Source organism: Staurois parvus, unplaced genomic scaffold (assembly GCF_062004578.1).
Source record: "Staurois parvus isolate SC_StPar_1 unplaced genomic scaffold, SC_StPar_1.0 ptg000018l, whole genome shotgun sequence".
NCBI classification, from domain to species: domain Eukaryota; kingdom Metazoa; phylum Chordata; class Amphibia; order Anura; family Ranidae; genus Staurois; species Staurois parvus.
The window spans coordinates 12685225-12701221 of record NW_028317814.1 but is presented as its reverse complement, the minus strand read 5'-3'; positions in this window follow the sequence as shown (position 1 = coordinate 12701221).

Sequence of the window (15997 nt, the reverse complement as noted above, 5' to 3'; positions counted from 1 at the left end):
CACTTTACTTACTGTTTTGACTGAAGTTTTATTTGGTTACCTTTAGTGCATAGCTGCTGACGTTGAAAGCACTCACTTTTTTATTTATTTATTTGGGGTTCTCTTTTTATGCTTGAAGACGGAAAACACTGAGATGGTATAAGTGAACTGACTGAGCTTTAATAGTAAATGTTTTTTTGACCACCAGATGTCAAAGACTGTCGCGTAAGATGGAGAGACACTCTCTAGAGCCAAGCCTTTGCTATGATGAACAGCCAGAAAGCCAAGTGACCAGGCGACATATAGATGAGGTTGGTAGCTAATCTACATTTAAATACCAGTCCTCGGTTAAAGACTTCTCCATACATCATCTTCTTTAGTATCATCTTCTAGGATTAGTTTTGGAAACTAAATTTTGAATACAATTTTTTGTTTTAAGCAAGAGCCTAAAATGAATTTTGTTTTGCTACATAGTTCTTTTACTTTGCTGCATTGTGTCCTAAAGGGGGGGGGGGGACTATGTGGCCCAGTGAGCTTATGCAATACATTTTTGTCTTAAAGTGGAACTAAAGGCACACGTACTTACCTTAGTTCTAGTTCCAACAATCTGACACCCATAAAGTCCCTGCTCGGCGCTGTTCTCTTCTCCCTGGGTTCTTTTGGACCCTGGTTTTTGTTTGTTTTGATTGGCTGATGTGGGATGACATCACTCCCATACATGTGCAGGAGTGCAGTCATCCGGGCACGCTGGGAGTTTGCCAGTTTGTGCAGTTCAGTGTACATTCTACAGAGGACTGCAAATAGGCAGGAAAGTGTAACATTGCATTTTTTTTCTGCAATAAAAAGACTGCCTGTTCACAAATGTTTCTATTTTACATTTAGTTCCACTTTAAGTTTACATGTTCCAGACACCTCAGGTCCCATGCACACTAGACATTTAGCAACGAAGCATGAGATCCCAGCATCTTGATGCGGGCGGAAGGCAAAGGTTGCACCATCCAGCCTCACTGTCGGCAACTTGTAAAACTCTATGAGAGGCTGAAAGCTGCTGCGGCTGGACAGGCCTGGATGTTGCACTGAGTGTTCCTAATGTTTGTGGCAGTATCAGGGGTGGACTGACAACTCATGGGGCCCCCGGGCAATAGGGGATTATGAGGCCCCTGTGTCCTTGTCCAAACTCAAAAAAGCCTATGAAAAAGGTACCAGGGGCATCTCATGGGGCCCCCTACTGACCCCGGGCCCTCGGGCAGTGCCCGAGTTTCCAAATGGTCAGTCCGCCCCTGGGCAGTATGTGGCCAAGGATGAATGCTGGGAGTGCACACTGCATGTATTCTGGGTATTCGTTCCTGGGAACATACTGCCCTAAATGTTAGTACCACTCTGCGCACCATCCAGTCCCATCCATCCGCAGCAGCTTTCAGCCTCTCATAGATTTTTTCAGACTGTCAGCAGTGGGGCTGGATGGTGAACTTTTCATTTGCACCAAAATGCCAGGATTTCAGGCACGGGGGGCTAAACACCCAGTGAGCAATGAGGCTTTTATGTTGAAGCCATAATATATTTTTCAAACTAGCTTCTGGGGAGAATTTACTAAAGATTTGTCACTTTATTTAACCTTCCTGTGTAATTTACAGTAGAAACTGAGTTATTGTCAAAACTTTTTGCAAACTGACTGCCAAGTGGCAAGATCAGCCCTCTTTCTGATCAGTTTCAGAGCTGTAATAAGAATCTCAGACCTTCTCTGCATCAGTGGCCCCGGCTTAGGTGTTTTTTTTTCTTTTGTTTTTTTTTTTACTTTTTGTAGTCATGAATGTAAAATTATTTTGTAAGAAAAGGAGCGACCTTTGCATCTCTTTACAAGATCCTTTTAGATTGGGGCAGCACCTAAATATGGGCGTAACATGGTGCAAAAAGATGGAGTTGCCCTTTAACTCTGATTTTTCTCTAGTTTATTATCACGGTTAGGCATGCTGTCAAATCTAAATTTTAATGTGAAAGCATTATGTATATTCTAATAAAGTTTTCTCTGTGATGTCACCTTCTTTGATAACTGTTATCCTCCTCTGTGGAGGTAGGCACTTATCTTTCTACAGCTGTACCATGAGACCGAAGTCTTATTCTTGGATACATGGAGAGAACTGGGGCAACATGTGTGTGCTGTGACCAAGAGTATAGCTCAGCGCCCGTTCCGGTGAGTTCACAAAAAAGTGACTGGACAATGTAAATTCCTTGTGAGTGAAAGGTTATACAAGTGACATGAGCAGCCTTATAATCATTGCCCTGCTTTAATGGATTATTTAGATTTCTGTTTTTCAGCAAATCAGCATTTTCAGGTGGTATAAAGGAAAAAGAATTTACATTTAAAATGAATTGTCTATTTTGAATCCACTGAATGCCTACTAAATTATTTCCGTTTTAGGTGTACGCCAATAACCAAACTGCAACATCTTGAAATAACATACACTTAGAGCAGAGCTAAACCCTCTTGCCCTTTACAGCCAAGGAAGCTATTTTCTTAGCCTCTGTTTAATCATTTGACCTCTCGAAGGTTTTACCCCCTTCATGACCAGGGCATTTTTTTTATATTCACCACTGTGCTACTTTAACTGGCAATTGCTCAGTCATACAACACTGTACCCAAGTGAAATTTGAGTCTTCTTTTGGTGTTATTTTTTATTATATAAACAAAAAAAAACCCCAAAAAAGTTTGGGGAAATAAAACACAATATTTTCTACTATCTGTTATAAAAAATAAAGAAATGTAAAAAATCTAATTTCTTCATAAATTTAGGCCAAAATGCTGCTACATGTCTTTGGTAAAGGAAAAATCCCACTAAGTGTATAATAATTGGTTTGTTTGAAAGTTATAGCATCTAAAAACTATGGTGTATATATACTGGAATTTACGCAGCTTTAACGCTGTGCTGGTGATCAGTGACTTACAGTTGGACTGTGATAGTGTGGTGGGCAATCTAGTGCTAACAGACCGTCACTGGGAGGTAAATTAAATGACACTGACATCACTAATACAGTGATCAGATATAATACTTTACACTGTCCCTGTACTAATTACACTGGCTTGGAAAGGGTTCACATCAAGGGGCAGTCAAGGGGTTAACTGTGTGCCTAACAAGTGTTGTATGTGTAATATGTGCTGCTTTTACTAAGGCCCCTTTCAGACGGGGTGGACCAGTCAGCGGATCAACTGTCTTCTATGAGCGGTCGAATGGAAAACAACCGCCTGTGTGTTTCCATCCAACTGCCATCCCATCCGATCCGGTGGACAGAAGGGGAATGGATCCCCATCCATCTCTTTTCGACGGATCAAATCGGATTGGATGTCGTTGGGTGTAAACAGACACATGTCCATTTACACCCGCCGCTCCATAGAGGAGAATAGAGGTTTCAATGGGTCCACCTGAAAAACGGGCAGATGGACCCGATCAGAACGTCTATGTGAAAGGGGCCCAAGAGATCTGGCTGTTTTTTTTCCCTGCTTTTCAGGGAGAAGAAACAGACAGATCGCTGTTCTGTGTACAGAGTCCTGTGTGTTTGTAAACACAGGGCTGTGTGCTGTGAATGGATACAGCCAATCAGCAGGTGTCAGCCATAAATCATTGGATGAAACCTGCTGACAAAATTGCACAGTGTCCAGTCTCAGTGGGGGTCAGCAGTGGGCACACGCATGCGTGACCCAAATTTTTCTTTTCTTTGCAGCAAACATTGAGGTCAGATGACCTATAAGTGATGGCGCAGCAAGGTGGACCGTGGTAAACAACGTTCTCTCTCTGTCTGCAGGTTGCACTGGGAGGCTCAGAGCTACTCCTTCTGCACCTCAGCAGGCACCTGGCGAGGGTGGGGACCCAAAGGATCGCTCACTGGCTTACCATTGGCCTGGAAGAGACAGAATCAGCAGTTTAATAGAGTCAGTCCAGCAATGGCTGCAACTATAACAGAGGCCTATCCTTCTCCACAACTCCTTATGCAGGTCAGTGTCTTTGTGTAATGTGTTTTCTGCCCAGGATCCACATGCAATGGGGGAGATTTACTAAAGCTGGTGCAGCTGTGCATAGTAACCAATCAGCTTCAATCTTCAGCTTGTTCAGTTATCCTTTGACAATAAAACCTAGAAGCTGATTGGCTACCATGCACAACTGCACCAGATTCTGTGTGCACCAGTTTTAGCAAATCTCCCCCACTATTTTTCACACTAAAGGGAAAGCTTGAGCATCTGCAGATATTAGACAGAGGAGTGTATAGCCATAGGGATCATTGGTCACTCCTATCAAAACAATGGACCATCTTCTAAGGCAGGGTCTCCAAACTTTCCAAACAAAGGGCCAGTTTAACCTCTTGACGCATGCAAATGTGCGGCCTCCCGGTGTCTGGGCCTAGACGCTGAGCGGCCGCACATTTGCGTTCTATTAAAAAAACATATGTGCTGAGAGCACACGCCTGCGCACTCCCAGCACACATGTCCAGTACTCATGGAAAGGTCCCAATCTCCTCTTTCGATCGCGACCTTTCCCGATCATGTGACAGTGTGTCACGGCGGTCACATGACGCTAAACCCTGCCCCGCCTCCCGACTTCTGAAACCCTTAAAGGGCCAGGAGGCGCCGGTGCCAAGGGGTAATGTCCTTTAGACTTTCTGGGGGCTGGATTAGGAGTAAAAAAAGTCCCTGATGTTAGTGGGGAAAAGTCATTGACGCCATCTTTGGTGTCATTGGGAGGAAATTTGCCTCATCATTGGTATCAGTGAGATAAATTCTGTCCCATCTTTGGTGTCATTGGGAGGAATTGTGCCTCATCGTTGGTGTCATTGAGATGAATTGTACCCCATCATTAATGTCATATGGCCCTATTGTTAGTGTCATTGGGAGAAATTGTGTCCCATCCTTGGTGTCATTGGCAGGAATAGTGCCCCATCATTGGTGTCAGTGAGGGTAATTATGCCCCATTGTTGGTATCATTGGATGAAATAGTTCCCCAAGGGCCAGATAAAAGCAAGTAAAGGGCCGCATCTGGTCCCCGGGCCACAGTTTGGAGACCACTGTTCTAAGGCATGCCGTAGAAAAGCACATATCTGAAATTGACTGGAAGTAAGACATTTACTTAGTTACATCAAGCTGATGTACAGTATATATAAAAATAGACCTTGTTTTTTAATTGCTTGTATAAGGTGGTTTTGAAATTTTACAATCTTTCCCAAAGCCCCTCTCATCTACTATTCCCCACTGACAGGTAAGCTCAGTGGCCAATAGGGAGGCACAGGAGCCAGGAGAGGGGGAGGGGGTGTCAACCCTCACCATTACTCTTTTAAGGCAATATTTGCATATTCGAGCACCCCAGAATATGGGGATCTCTGGTGGATCTGGAAAATATTAAAAGGAAAGTGCTTCAAGTATTTCTTAGACTTTACCATACTAGTCTGGAAGGTATTAAAAGGAAAGTGCTTCAAGTATTTCTTAGACTTTACCATACTAGTCTGGAAGGTATTAAAAGGTAAGTGCTTCAAGTATTTCTTAGACTTTACCATACTAGTCTGGAAGGTATTAAAAGGTAAGTGCTTCAAGTATTTCTTAGACTTTACCTTACTAGTTTAATAGAAACATACATTGATGCTGTTCTGTAATCATTATTACATCATATTAATGTATTTTTTTCAGTGTCAGCAGTGTAAGCACCATGTTTGGCTTGGTATCAGCCTGCATTCCCCTGTACAGCAGAGCTCAGAAAGGAGGAAGCACAATCAGCCAGGTGTTGCTGCAGTGCAAAAGGAGCATGCTGATAAAAGAGCAGTGATGAAGGGATGAGCGCAGTGTGCTGCTTCTCCTTTCATTGCCCTGACACAGGGTGGGGTGGAAAATAGATCTGTAAGTAAAAATGAATCCACAGCAGAGACAAATCAAGTCCCCTCCCCTTCCAGGCAGGGATGTGCTGTGAGGCAGAGCTGTGTAAATGGTAAGACCGGATGGACAGAAACACAAATCCTTTAGCAGGTAAATAAGCTCACATGTACGCATTTCATCTGTTCCGTATTAATTCTAGTAGTCGGTGTATAAAGCTGATGTTATTCAAAGAAAGTAAATTCTGTATCTTTTCTCTCTATCCAGGCATATGTGGCATGTAATACTGATAAGGAGAGACTATCTCTCCTCAGTAACCTGAGGGTACCACGTGCTGGAGGTGCCACAGACGATATGGAGTATCCAGATGAAGATGTCACACAGTCTAATGACCAAGACCAGACAAGAGAGAGGCGCATTGGTCCTGATTTGTCACGACGCATCTGGCTGTTCATGACCTCAACCAATCCAGAACTGGTATTGGACTTAAATTCCTAGTACATAATCACTGGTGCTTTTGTACTGTTATTTGGCAGTAAAGTATTTATAATAAAAATATGTTTCCAATCATTGCAGTAAGGAAAATGTGCCTGTGTGTTTTAATGACTGGCTCATTCGCACCCTATGGAAAGATCTATAGTCACTTTAGATCAGTGGTTGTCAACGTATGAGATAAAGGGGGCATCAAATGTGGCCCCTGACATCACCAAAGGACCGCACATACTGTTCAATATATATAATGCTTGAGTGGACTGTCGGAGACTTCAGACTTTAATAGATGAAAATGAGGGCTAGAGAGTGTAGACGTGCCACATTTTGGGCTGGGGGTGTGCTTTTGAAGACAATAGAAAACAGGGAACACGTTACATGAAACTAGTAAACATCAATTCTATTGCCCCAATCGATGTTTCCACTATAGACCACTAAGGTCTGAGGGCCACACATCATATATGAAAGGGCCACATGCCTACAGTCAATAAAGTGGTACTTTAGCTAAAATAATAAAAATGGGCAAACAGGCAGGAAGTTTAATGCAGAAAAGACATGCTTTGTCTCTTCTGCACTGAAGTTACTTACCTGCTGATGATTTTTAGGTGACAGGTTCTCAGTCTAAAAGATGTCTCCTCTGTACTTCACTGAGTGTACTGCAATGCAAATCGCACTGCAATACATTCCTTCCCGACTCTGCTAGCCAACGAAAGTGACAAGTGACCTGGAAAAGATGTCATACACATAGTTTTCTGGGTCACAGCAAGAAGGGGAGGAGAGTGGACGTGTGTCCACTCTCCTCCCTCCCCTCCACCACATAAAATACCCCTCAAAATAATTATGAGGCCACTCCCATATACACTATATTGTCAAAAGTATTGTTCGGCCTGCCTTTACACGCACATGAACTTTAATGGCATCCCAGTCTTAGTCCATAGGGTTCAATATTTAGTTGGCCCCGACCTTTACAGCTTCAACTCTTCTGCTGTCCATGAGATTTAGGAGGGTGTCTATGGGAATGTTTGACCATTCTTCCAGAAGCACATTTGTGAGATCAGGCACTGATGTCGAACGAGAAGGCCTGGCTCACAGTCTCCGCTCTAATTCATCCCAAAGGTGTTCTACCGGGTTAAGGTCAGGACTCTGTGCAGGCCAGTCAATACCTTCCACCCCAAACTCACTCATCCATGTCTTTATGGACCTTGCTTTGTGCACTGGTGCGCAGTCATGTTGGAACAGGAAGGGGTCATCCACAAACTGTTCCCACAAAGTTGGGAGCAGGAAATTGTCCAAAATGTCTTGGTATGCTGACGCCTTAAGAGTTCCCTTCACTGGAATTAAGGGGCCAAGCCAAACCCGTGAAAAACAACCTCACACCATAATCCCCCCTCCACCAAACTTTACACTTGGCACAATGCAGTTTGCCAAATACCAGTCTCATGGCAACCGCCAAACCCATTGGATTGCCAGACAGAGAAGCGTGATTGGTCACTCCAGAGAACACATCTTCACTTCTCTAGAGTTCAGTGGCGGCATGCTTTACACCACTGTATCCGATGCTTTGCATTGCGCTTAGTGATGTAAAGCTTGGATGCAGCTGCTCAGCCATGGAAACCCATTCCATGAAGCTCTCTACACACTGTTGTTGAACTAATATGAAGGCAGCCTTTAGCTATTGACTCTGCAGACAGTTGGTGACTTTGCGCACTGTGCGCTTCAGCATGCACTGACCCCGCTCTGTGATTTTACATGGCTTAATTGCTGTTGTTACCACTTTGTTACAATACCACTAACAGTTGACCGTGGAATATTTAGTAGCAAGGAAATGTCACGGATGGACTTATTGCACGGGTGGCAACCTATCACGGTACCACACTTGAATTCACTGAGTTCCTGAGAGCGACCCATTCTTTCACAAATGTTTGTAGAAGCAGTCTGCATGCCTAGGTGCTTGATTTTATACACCTATGGCCATGGAAATTATTGGAACAGCTAAATCCAATGATTTGGAGGGGTGTCTCAATACTTTTGGCAATATAGTGTGTATGGAGGGAGGGGTGTAGAGGTGAACAGAGGAAGGGAGTGGCTGCAGAGGTGAGCAATGGAGGTGATATGGGGGGTGCAGTGGTGACCAGTGGATGGAGGGTGGTACAGAAATGACCAATAGAGGAAGGATGCAGAGGTGACCAGTGGATAGAAGAGGGGGGGTTGCAGAGATGACCAACGTATGAAGGTAAGGGATGCAGAGATTGCTGGTGAATGGAGGTGGGGGTAGAGGTGACCAATGGATGGAAAAGGGGTGCAAAGGTAAGCAGAGAAGGAAGGAGGTACAGCAGTGACCAGCGGATGGAGAGGGTGCAGAGATGACCAGTGGATGGAGGGGGTGCAGAGGTGACCAGTAGATGATGGGAGGTGGGTAAAGAGGTGACCAGTGGATTAAGGAAAGAGGTGGAGAGGTAACCAGAGGATGGAGGTGGGGGAAGAATTGACCAGCAGGTGGAGGGGGTGCAGAGGTGATCAGTGGATGAAAGGAGGTCGGGGTAGTGTAGGATCGTCTTTAAATTTTAAGTCAATGTAGAACTCTCCATTTTTTTTCTGTGGTCAGCGTAATTGCTCCATTACATTGGTGGTTAATGTAAATGTTCCATTATATTGGTGGTCAGTGTAATGCTCAGATTACATTGGTGGTCGGGGTAGAAAGCCCTCATACTGACCACCAATGTAAAGGGGGATCTGAAGATTTTACACTTTGAAAAAAAAACTAATTTGCTCATGTTCGCCAGGGCAATCTTCTTCCTACTGACCACCAAAGTCAGGGCATTCTTCTTCCACCAGACAATGATGCCAGATATTCAGCCTCCCACTAACCACAAGTATTTGTTTCTAACCACTGAAGCTAAGGCATTTTCCCCTACTGACCACTGCTGCTGAGGCTTCTTCCTTCCACTGATGCTGGGGTATTTGTTCTGCCATTGACCAGAAATGTAAGTACATTCTCCAGCACTGCTATGTACATTGCATAGTCCTGACCGCTATGCTCTATATACGGTTTAGAGCAGTGGTTCTCAACCTTCCTAATGCCATGACCCTTTAATACAGTTCCTCATGTTGTGTTGACCCCCAACCATAAAATTATTTATCCAGTAATTATAATTCATGAGTGTCGTTTTACCTCCAATACTGCTGCTTTCAACACAGCAGCTGCTTTCTACACAGTAGCTGCTCTTTACACATCGGAAATATGTGTTTTCTGATGGTCTTAGGGGACCCCTGTGAAAGGGTCGTTTGACCCCCAAAGGGGGCGCGACCCACAGGTTGAGAACCACTGGTTTAGAGCGTCACATAGACCTGATATGCTATGTTATGTTTTACATACAGTAATTATGCATAAAGTGTTTATTTTCTCAAAAGTTGCTCATTGCTGTGTAGTTTGTAACTATTTTAAACCAATACTAAAGGATACTTTTTTTGCTTTAAAATAAAAAAAGATGTTATACTTCCCTGCTCTGTAGAAGGATATTCTGTGATATTGCACAGAGCGGCTCCTTAACTCCTCTTTTGGGGTCCCCTGCCAGTGCTGTCTGCTCCCCTTTCCTCTGGGTGCCCCTTCAGTAAGCCGTGTGCTAAGGGGGCACCCGTGCAGCAGCGGTTCCGAGCAAGGCTGTATGCATCCATAGACACACACAGCACTGGTAAGCCACATCTGTGCTCCCTCCTCAGAAGTTTGATGACAGCAGTAGGAGCCTTTGAACCCAGGAAGTGGAGGGGCAGTGCTGCAGCCAAGACAGCACGGGATTGGTGAGATGAGCCAGCTAGATGTTTAGGGGCAGGGGGGCTAGGACAGGTATTGCAGTACTTTTTTAACTTTAATGGTAAAAAAGGTTTTGCGTTTAGAAGCACTTTAATGAAATTCTTCTTCAAGGTAGGCTCAGACAAAGTGTTAGCTATCTGTCTATATTCTGTTTCATTTCAGTAAAATATTCCTTTAAGTTAAAGTGGAACTACACTGCATTTGAGCACCACAAACCAAGATCGCTATTTAATTCATTTTTAATATGCAAAGCAAACTCCCCCATCAAGCCATGTCTCCATGGTTTATTGTCCTTTTATAAATCACTTTGAAAAACAACTCCCTAGCGTTTCTGGCTGCTGCCATCTTGAGTAAGGGCAGATGATTCATGTAACATTCACTTCCTGGAATTTATCTGCCCTTAGCTCAGGAATACAGGCAGGAAGGTGTGCTTAGCTGAGAAAACCCCTCCTTCCCTCCCGAAGACTCCTGGGATGTATGACCTCATTTGCTGGCAGCAAAAAAATTAAAATAATCAATGTTGAGAAAGTGGAGTTCCACTTTAAGCAAGGTGGGTGGGGTGAGGGAAAGTAAGTAAACATGTCGCTTTTCATAAATTACACTACATGGCCCCCATCCTTTATTTTCCATACATGAGCATCCATTACCTGTGATTGTGCAAACCGGGACATCCTGGTATATGTTGGGCAGCACAGTGGCTAAAATGTTAGCACTTCCACCTGGCAGTACAGGGTCGTTGGTTCAAATCCAAACCACAGCACCACCTGCCTGGAGTTTGCATGTTCTCCCTGTGCCTGCTTGGGTTTCCTCCGGGTACTCCGGTTTCCTCCCACACTCCAAAGACGTGCTGGTAGGTTAATTGGCTCCTGACTAAATTGTCCCTAGTATGTGTATGTATGAATGTGAGTTAGGGACCTTAGATTGTACGCCCCTTGAGGGTTAGCGACTGATGTGAATGTACAATATATATGTAAAGCGCTGTGTAAATTGATGGCACTATATAAATACCTGGAATAAATAAATATGTGGAGATTATATTATTATTATTATACAGGATTTATATAGCGCCAACAGTTTGCTCAGCGCTTTACAATATAACGGGAGACAATACAGCAACAATAAATAAAGAAAAATAGTGAAGCGCTTACATTACATAAAAATTAATATAAAATAAAAAGTGCCTTCAAAAATTATAATAAATATAATAATATGTGACAACTCTATATAATATACGCTAATATCTCCCTCTAGTGGAGGAAGAAAAATGGTGCAACCAAACTTATTAAATTGGTGAATTAACACACACTGTGAAAGATACTATTTTGCAGGGCATATAATCAAAAGGACTCCACAAATCAAATTAAGAGTGAATATACAAGTGAATAAAAACTCATATAATATATCAATTAACCACTAAAATATCGTGCCTAATTTACACACATTATATATACATCATAGGTGATAAAATGTCCATGCATGTGACTCTGTGCTTTTAAAACCACTCGTGTTCTCCACTTCTAGGTGTAAAATGAATCCTCCAAATGGCAGCAATGCCTGCTCACCTCCCCTCCTTGACCCTCACAGGGCCGCAGAGCTGTTTCCACCTCAGTGGTATATCCCTCCTGGCAAACTCCTTATTCCTTCTCCTCTCTTAGTTCTCCACTCCAAACTCTTGCACAGGCTCTACAGTCCATTGGTCCGCCACTCATGCTGGTAGGTTAATTGGTTCCTGTCTAAATTGGCCCTAGTGTGTGTATGTATGAATGTGAGTTAGGGACCTTAGATTGTACGCCCCTTGAGGGTTAGCGACTGATGTGAATGTACAATATGTATGTAAAGTGCTGTGTAAATTGATGGTGCTGTATAAGTACCTGAAATAAATAAATATGTGGAGATTATATTATTATTATTATATAGCCAACAGTTTGCTCAGCGCTTTACAATATAACGGGAGACAATACAGCAACAATACAGTTCAATACAAGAGGGTTAGGGGGGCCCTGCTCCTTGGAGCTTACATTCTAAGATATTGTCTGAATCAAGGAGCACTACAAGCCCCAGCAGAGCCAGAATTTCCCACTAAGTGCTTTAGAGTCCAAGTCTAAGAGTCCGCTGAAGTCGGTGAGTGAGTGGGATCATTGGTGGGGAGCACAGCATGTGAATTTGCCACTAATTGTATGGAGAACAGCACACTGGCACTGATATTGATGTACTTTTGATATGATGGACTTTTTATAGTGATATTTGTTTACACGTTGTGTTGCACTTATGCGTTTGAATATCCAATAAGGCAACGCTTATCTACCCGTATTTGTACAAGTTTACTGCTGGCTGAAGGTCAGAAGTAAAGAATCACCAACCCAAGACAAGAATGCGGATCAGGTGCTGTCATTTTTTCTACCTCTCTGCTTATTTCAGGCCAGTGGCTCAGTATTGACACCATCTGGAGTCCTTGAGAAGTCACCTATTCCTGAGATTTCTTTCACTTTTATTTTGCTCTGTTTAGTATGGCGTCTGCTGCTATGAGAGAAGAACTGACTTGTGGTATCTGTCTGGAAATTTACACGGATCCCGTATCATTGAGATGTGCTCACTACTTCTGCCATGACTGCATAGTGAAGGCACTAGACACCCAGGAAGGGGGTAGATCTTATACCTGTCCTGAATGCAGAGGAAAGTACCCAAAGAGGCCTTGTCTGAAGAAGAACAGGAAGCTACGTAATATAGTGGAATACTTCAGATCAATGCAGAGAGAACAGGAGAAAACCGGGGTATCATGTATGTATTCTATTTCATTTTCTGTTCCCGTGTTTGTATCCTTAAGTCTGTTGGTATGAGATCACATGGAAGTCTTTATTGTCTTTTGTGCTCAGGGAGTGTTTCTCCAGCTTTAGCAACCCCACAACCACTTTAAGCAGGGCTCTCATTCTGAACCCTGGTCTCAGATAAGTAGATTCTAGTATTGGAATCTTAGTCTTGTGTTCCAGTATAGAGGCTCCGAGGCAGAGGATGATGTGAATATAATGCGGAGTAAGTAGTAGAGTTTAGACTAGGATCCAAACACACCAGAGTTCATCCCTATTTAGCACTACCTTGCTGTGCAATAAAATTGTTAAATGTCCCCCACAATGTATGAAGAGGACATGCCAGGCTGGTGATTTAGGAGCTCACTGGCCAATTTAAATAGCTTCTTGTTGTTTCTTAGATTGTATTTCTGGCATACCACACCTTGTTCCCAACTCACCTGCATCTATCCATGAATTCTCTGTTTCCTGTCCACAACTTGTTCATCTCTACACAACCCTTCTCCATACACCCTCTGCTCCCTGACCACACGTAATCTACCAATGCCCAACACCTCTCCATGAACCCCTGCTACCAATTCTGTTCTGTATATATTTGTCATAAGGGTATTCTGCCTGTGTTTCCATTTTTGCCCTCCACTCTCCTTCTGTAATCTCAATCAGTGCTCTGCTACCTGTCCCCACCTCGCTCACCTCTTCTCAACATCTCCCTATGAACCCTCTCCAACTTGTTCCCACCTCTCACCTCTCCCACCCGCTTTCTTCCTGCCCACACTTCATTCACCTCTCCCTGTTTCCTCTCCATGAACCCTCTGCCTGCCCACACCTTACTTACCTCTGCCTGACACCTCTTCATGAACCCTCTGCTTGCCATCTACACCTCACTCACATCTCTTTGTTTCCTTTCTATGAACCCTTTGCTGCTTGTCCACACCTCCCAATACTAGCTATTTTATGCCTTGTCCACATCTCACTTGCATTTCTCCATAAACCCTCTGCTGCCTGACCACAACTGACCCACTTCTCCCTAACACCTCTCCATGAACCCCTGCTGCCTGACTACACCTTATTAATTTCCTATATGTCCTATATTTTTTACTTTAAGAGCATTCTGCTCATGTTTCCATTTCTGCCATCCACTCTCCTTCTATAATCTCAATCTATTGCTTGCCCACTTCTCGTTCACATTTCTCAGGAGCCCTCTTCCTACCTGCCCACACCTTGCTTACCTCAACCTGACACCTTTTCATGAACTCTTATTTTTGTGTCCACACATCACTCACCTCACTCATCTCTACCTGTCTGTTCTCTGTGAACATTCCGCTGCCTGCCTACAACTTACTCTCCTCTTCCCGACACCTCTTTGTGAACCCTCTGATTCGTGTCCCCACGTCACTCACCTCTCCGTTTCTATTCCAGGAATCCTTTGTTGCCCAACCACACCTTGCTTACCTCTGTCCTACACCTTTCCATGAACCCTTTACTACCTTACTACACATCACTCCTCTATTTCTGATACAGAACTTCTCCATGAAACCTGTGCTGGCTGTCCACACCTAAATCACATTGACCAACACCATTTCATGAACCCTTTGTTGCCTGACCACACCTCACTCACTATTTCCAGGTAACTCCTCATAAACCTTCAATGACCCCATATAACTCACCTTGTCATCATTCCTACTTGTACAATATTCCTTTGGCCACCTAATCTTTACCTTTTGATCACTTTCGTCCCATGTAATTCTCAGAATATTTTTCACATTTCCCTTGTGTTTCCAGTTACCATTTCCAGTCTGATGAGTGAATTCGTTCAGTTGGCCATAGGGCTGCCTATCAGATTTGTCAGAGAGGCAGCCAAATGGACAACTAAGGCAACTTGCACAGCAGACTGACAATGCCACTGTCAATTGGAAGATAGTGGCTTAGCACTATCAGTCTGCAACCTTCAGGTTGCTAGGGCTTGGTTTGCTTTGATATGATTGAAGACTGTTTTGTATTTAAGTTAAACCAAGAGCCTTCCCCGACAGATTCAAGGCAATGCTTGGAGCATAAAGCTAACACTTTGTTGTAGGTTTTTTGTTTTTTCTGACTGCACTTATTAATTTTTGATTGAAGTGGGTAAGTTTTTGTCAGCTCTCTCTATGTCTGCCCCATGTCTTTATTGCTTATACACTTTATTGATTGAATAAAGTATGCTTTATTTTTAGCGTATGTACTTTACAGTGTTTGGATGTCTTCTTTCCATTCTCCAGTCCCCTTTACAGGCTTGGGTTCACCCGGTAGCCACAACTCCTACCACTGAAACCAGCACAGGTACACTTTCCTCAATGGGAACCAGAACCTTTACTGGCCTAGAACGTCGCAAGCTTATCCAGCAGCAGTTGGTGTTATTGCTACATGCACACGAGTGTGCACACAAGTGTCAACGACAGCAGAAAGGCAGTGGTGTCATGCATGTATGCAGTCTTCCCCATTGTCTTACCATGAAGAATGTTCTGAATCACATGCCACATTGTAAAGCTGGGAGAACCTGCCAGGGTAAGCTGTTATCAAATGTACCAAGTTGTTAAAATAACCTTTACTGCTGCTCCGTATTCACTGTACCATGTTCCCAACTAGAGATGAGCGAATTATTCAAAAATTCGATTCGGCTGATTCGGCGAATTTCAGGAAGAAATTCGATTCGATGCGAATTTATTCGCTACGAAGTTAACTTATAAAAAGGGTTTCTAGGCTTCAGAGAGCCTTTAAATTAGTGCAGAACACTGTACCTTTAATTTAAATGCCCTTGGAGATGAGGAAGGAGAAGGAGAAGGATGAGAAGAAGGAGAAGGAGAAGGATGAGAAGAAGGAGAAGGAGAAGGATGAGAAGAAGGAGAAGGAGAAGGATGAGAAGATGGAGAAGGAGAAGGATGAGAAGAAGGAGAAGGAGAAGGATGAGAAGAAGGAGAAGGAGAAGGATGAGAAGATGGAGAAGGAGAAGGATGAGAAGAAGGAGAAGGAGAAGGATGAGGAGAAGGAGAAGGATGAGAAGAAGGAGAAGGATGAGAAGAAGGAGAAGGA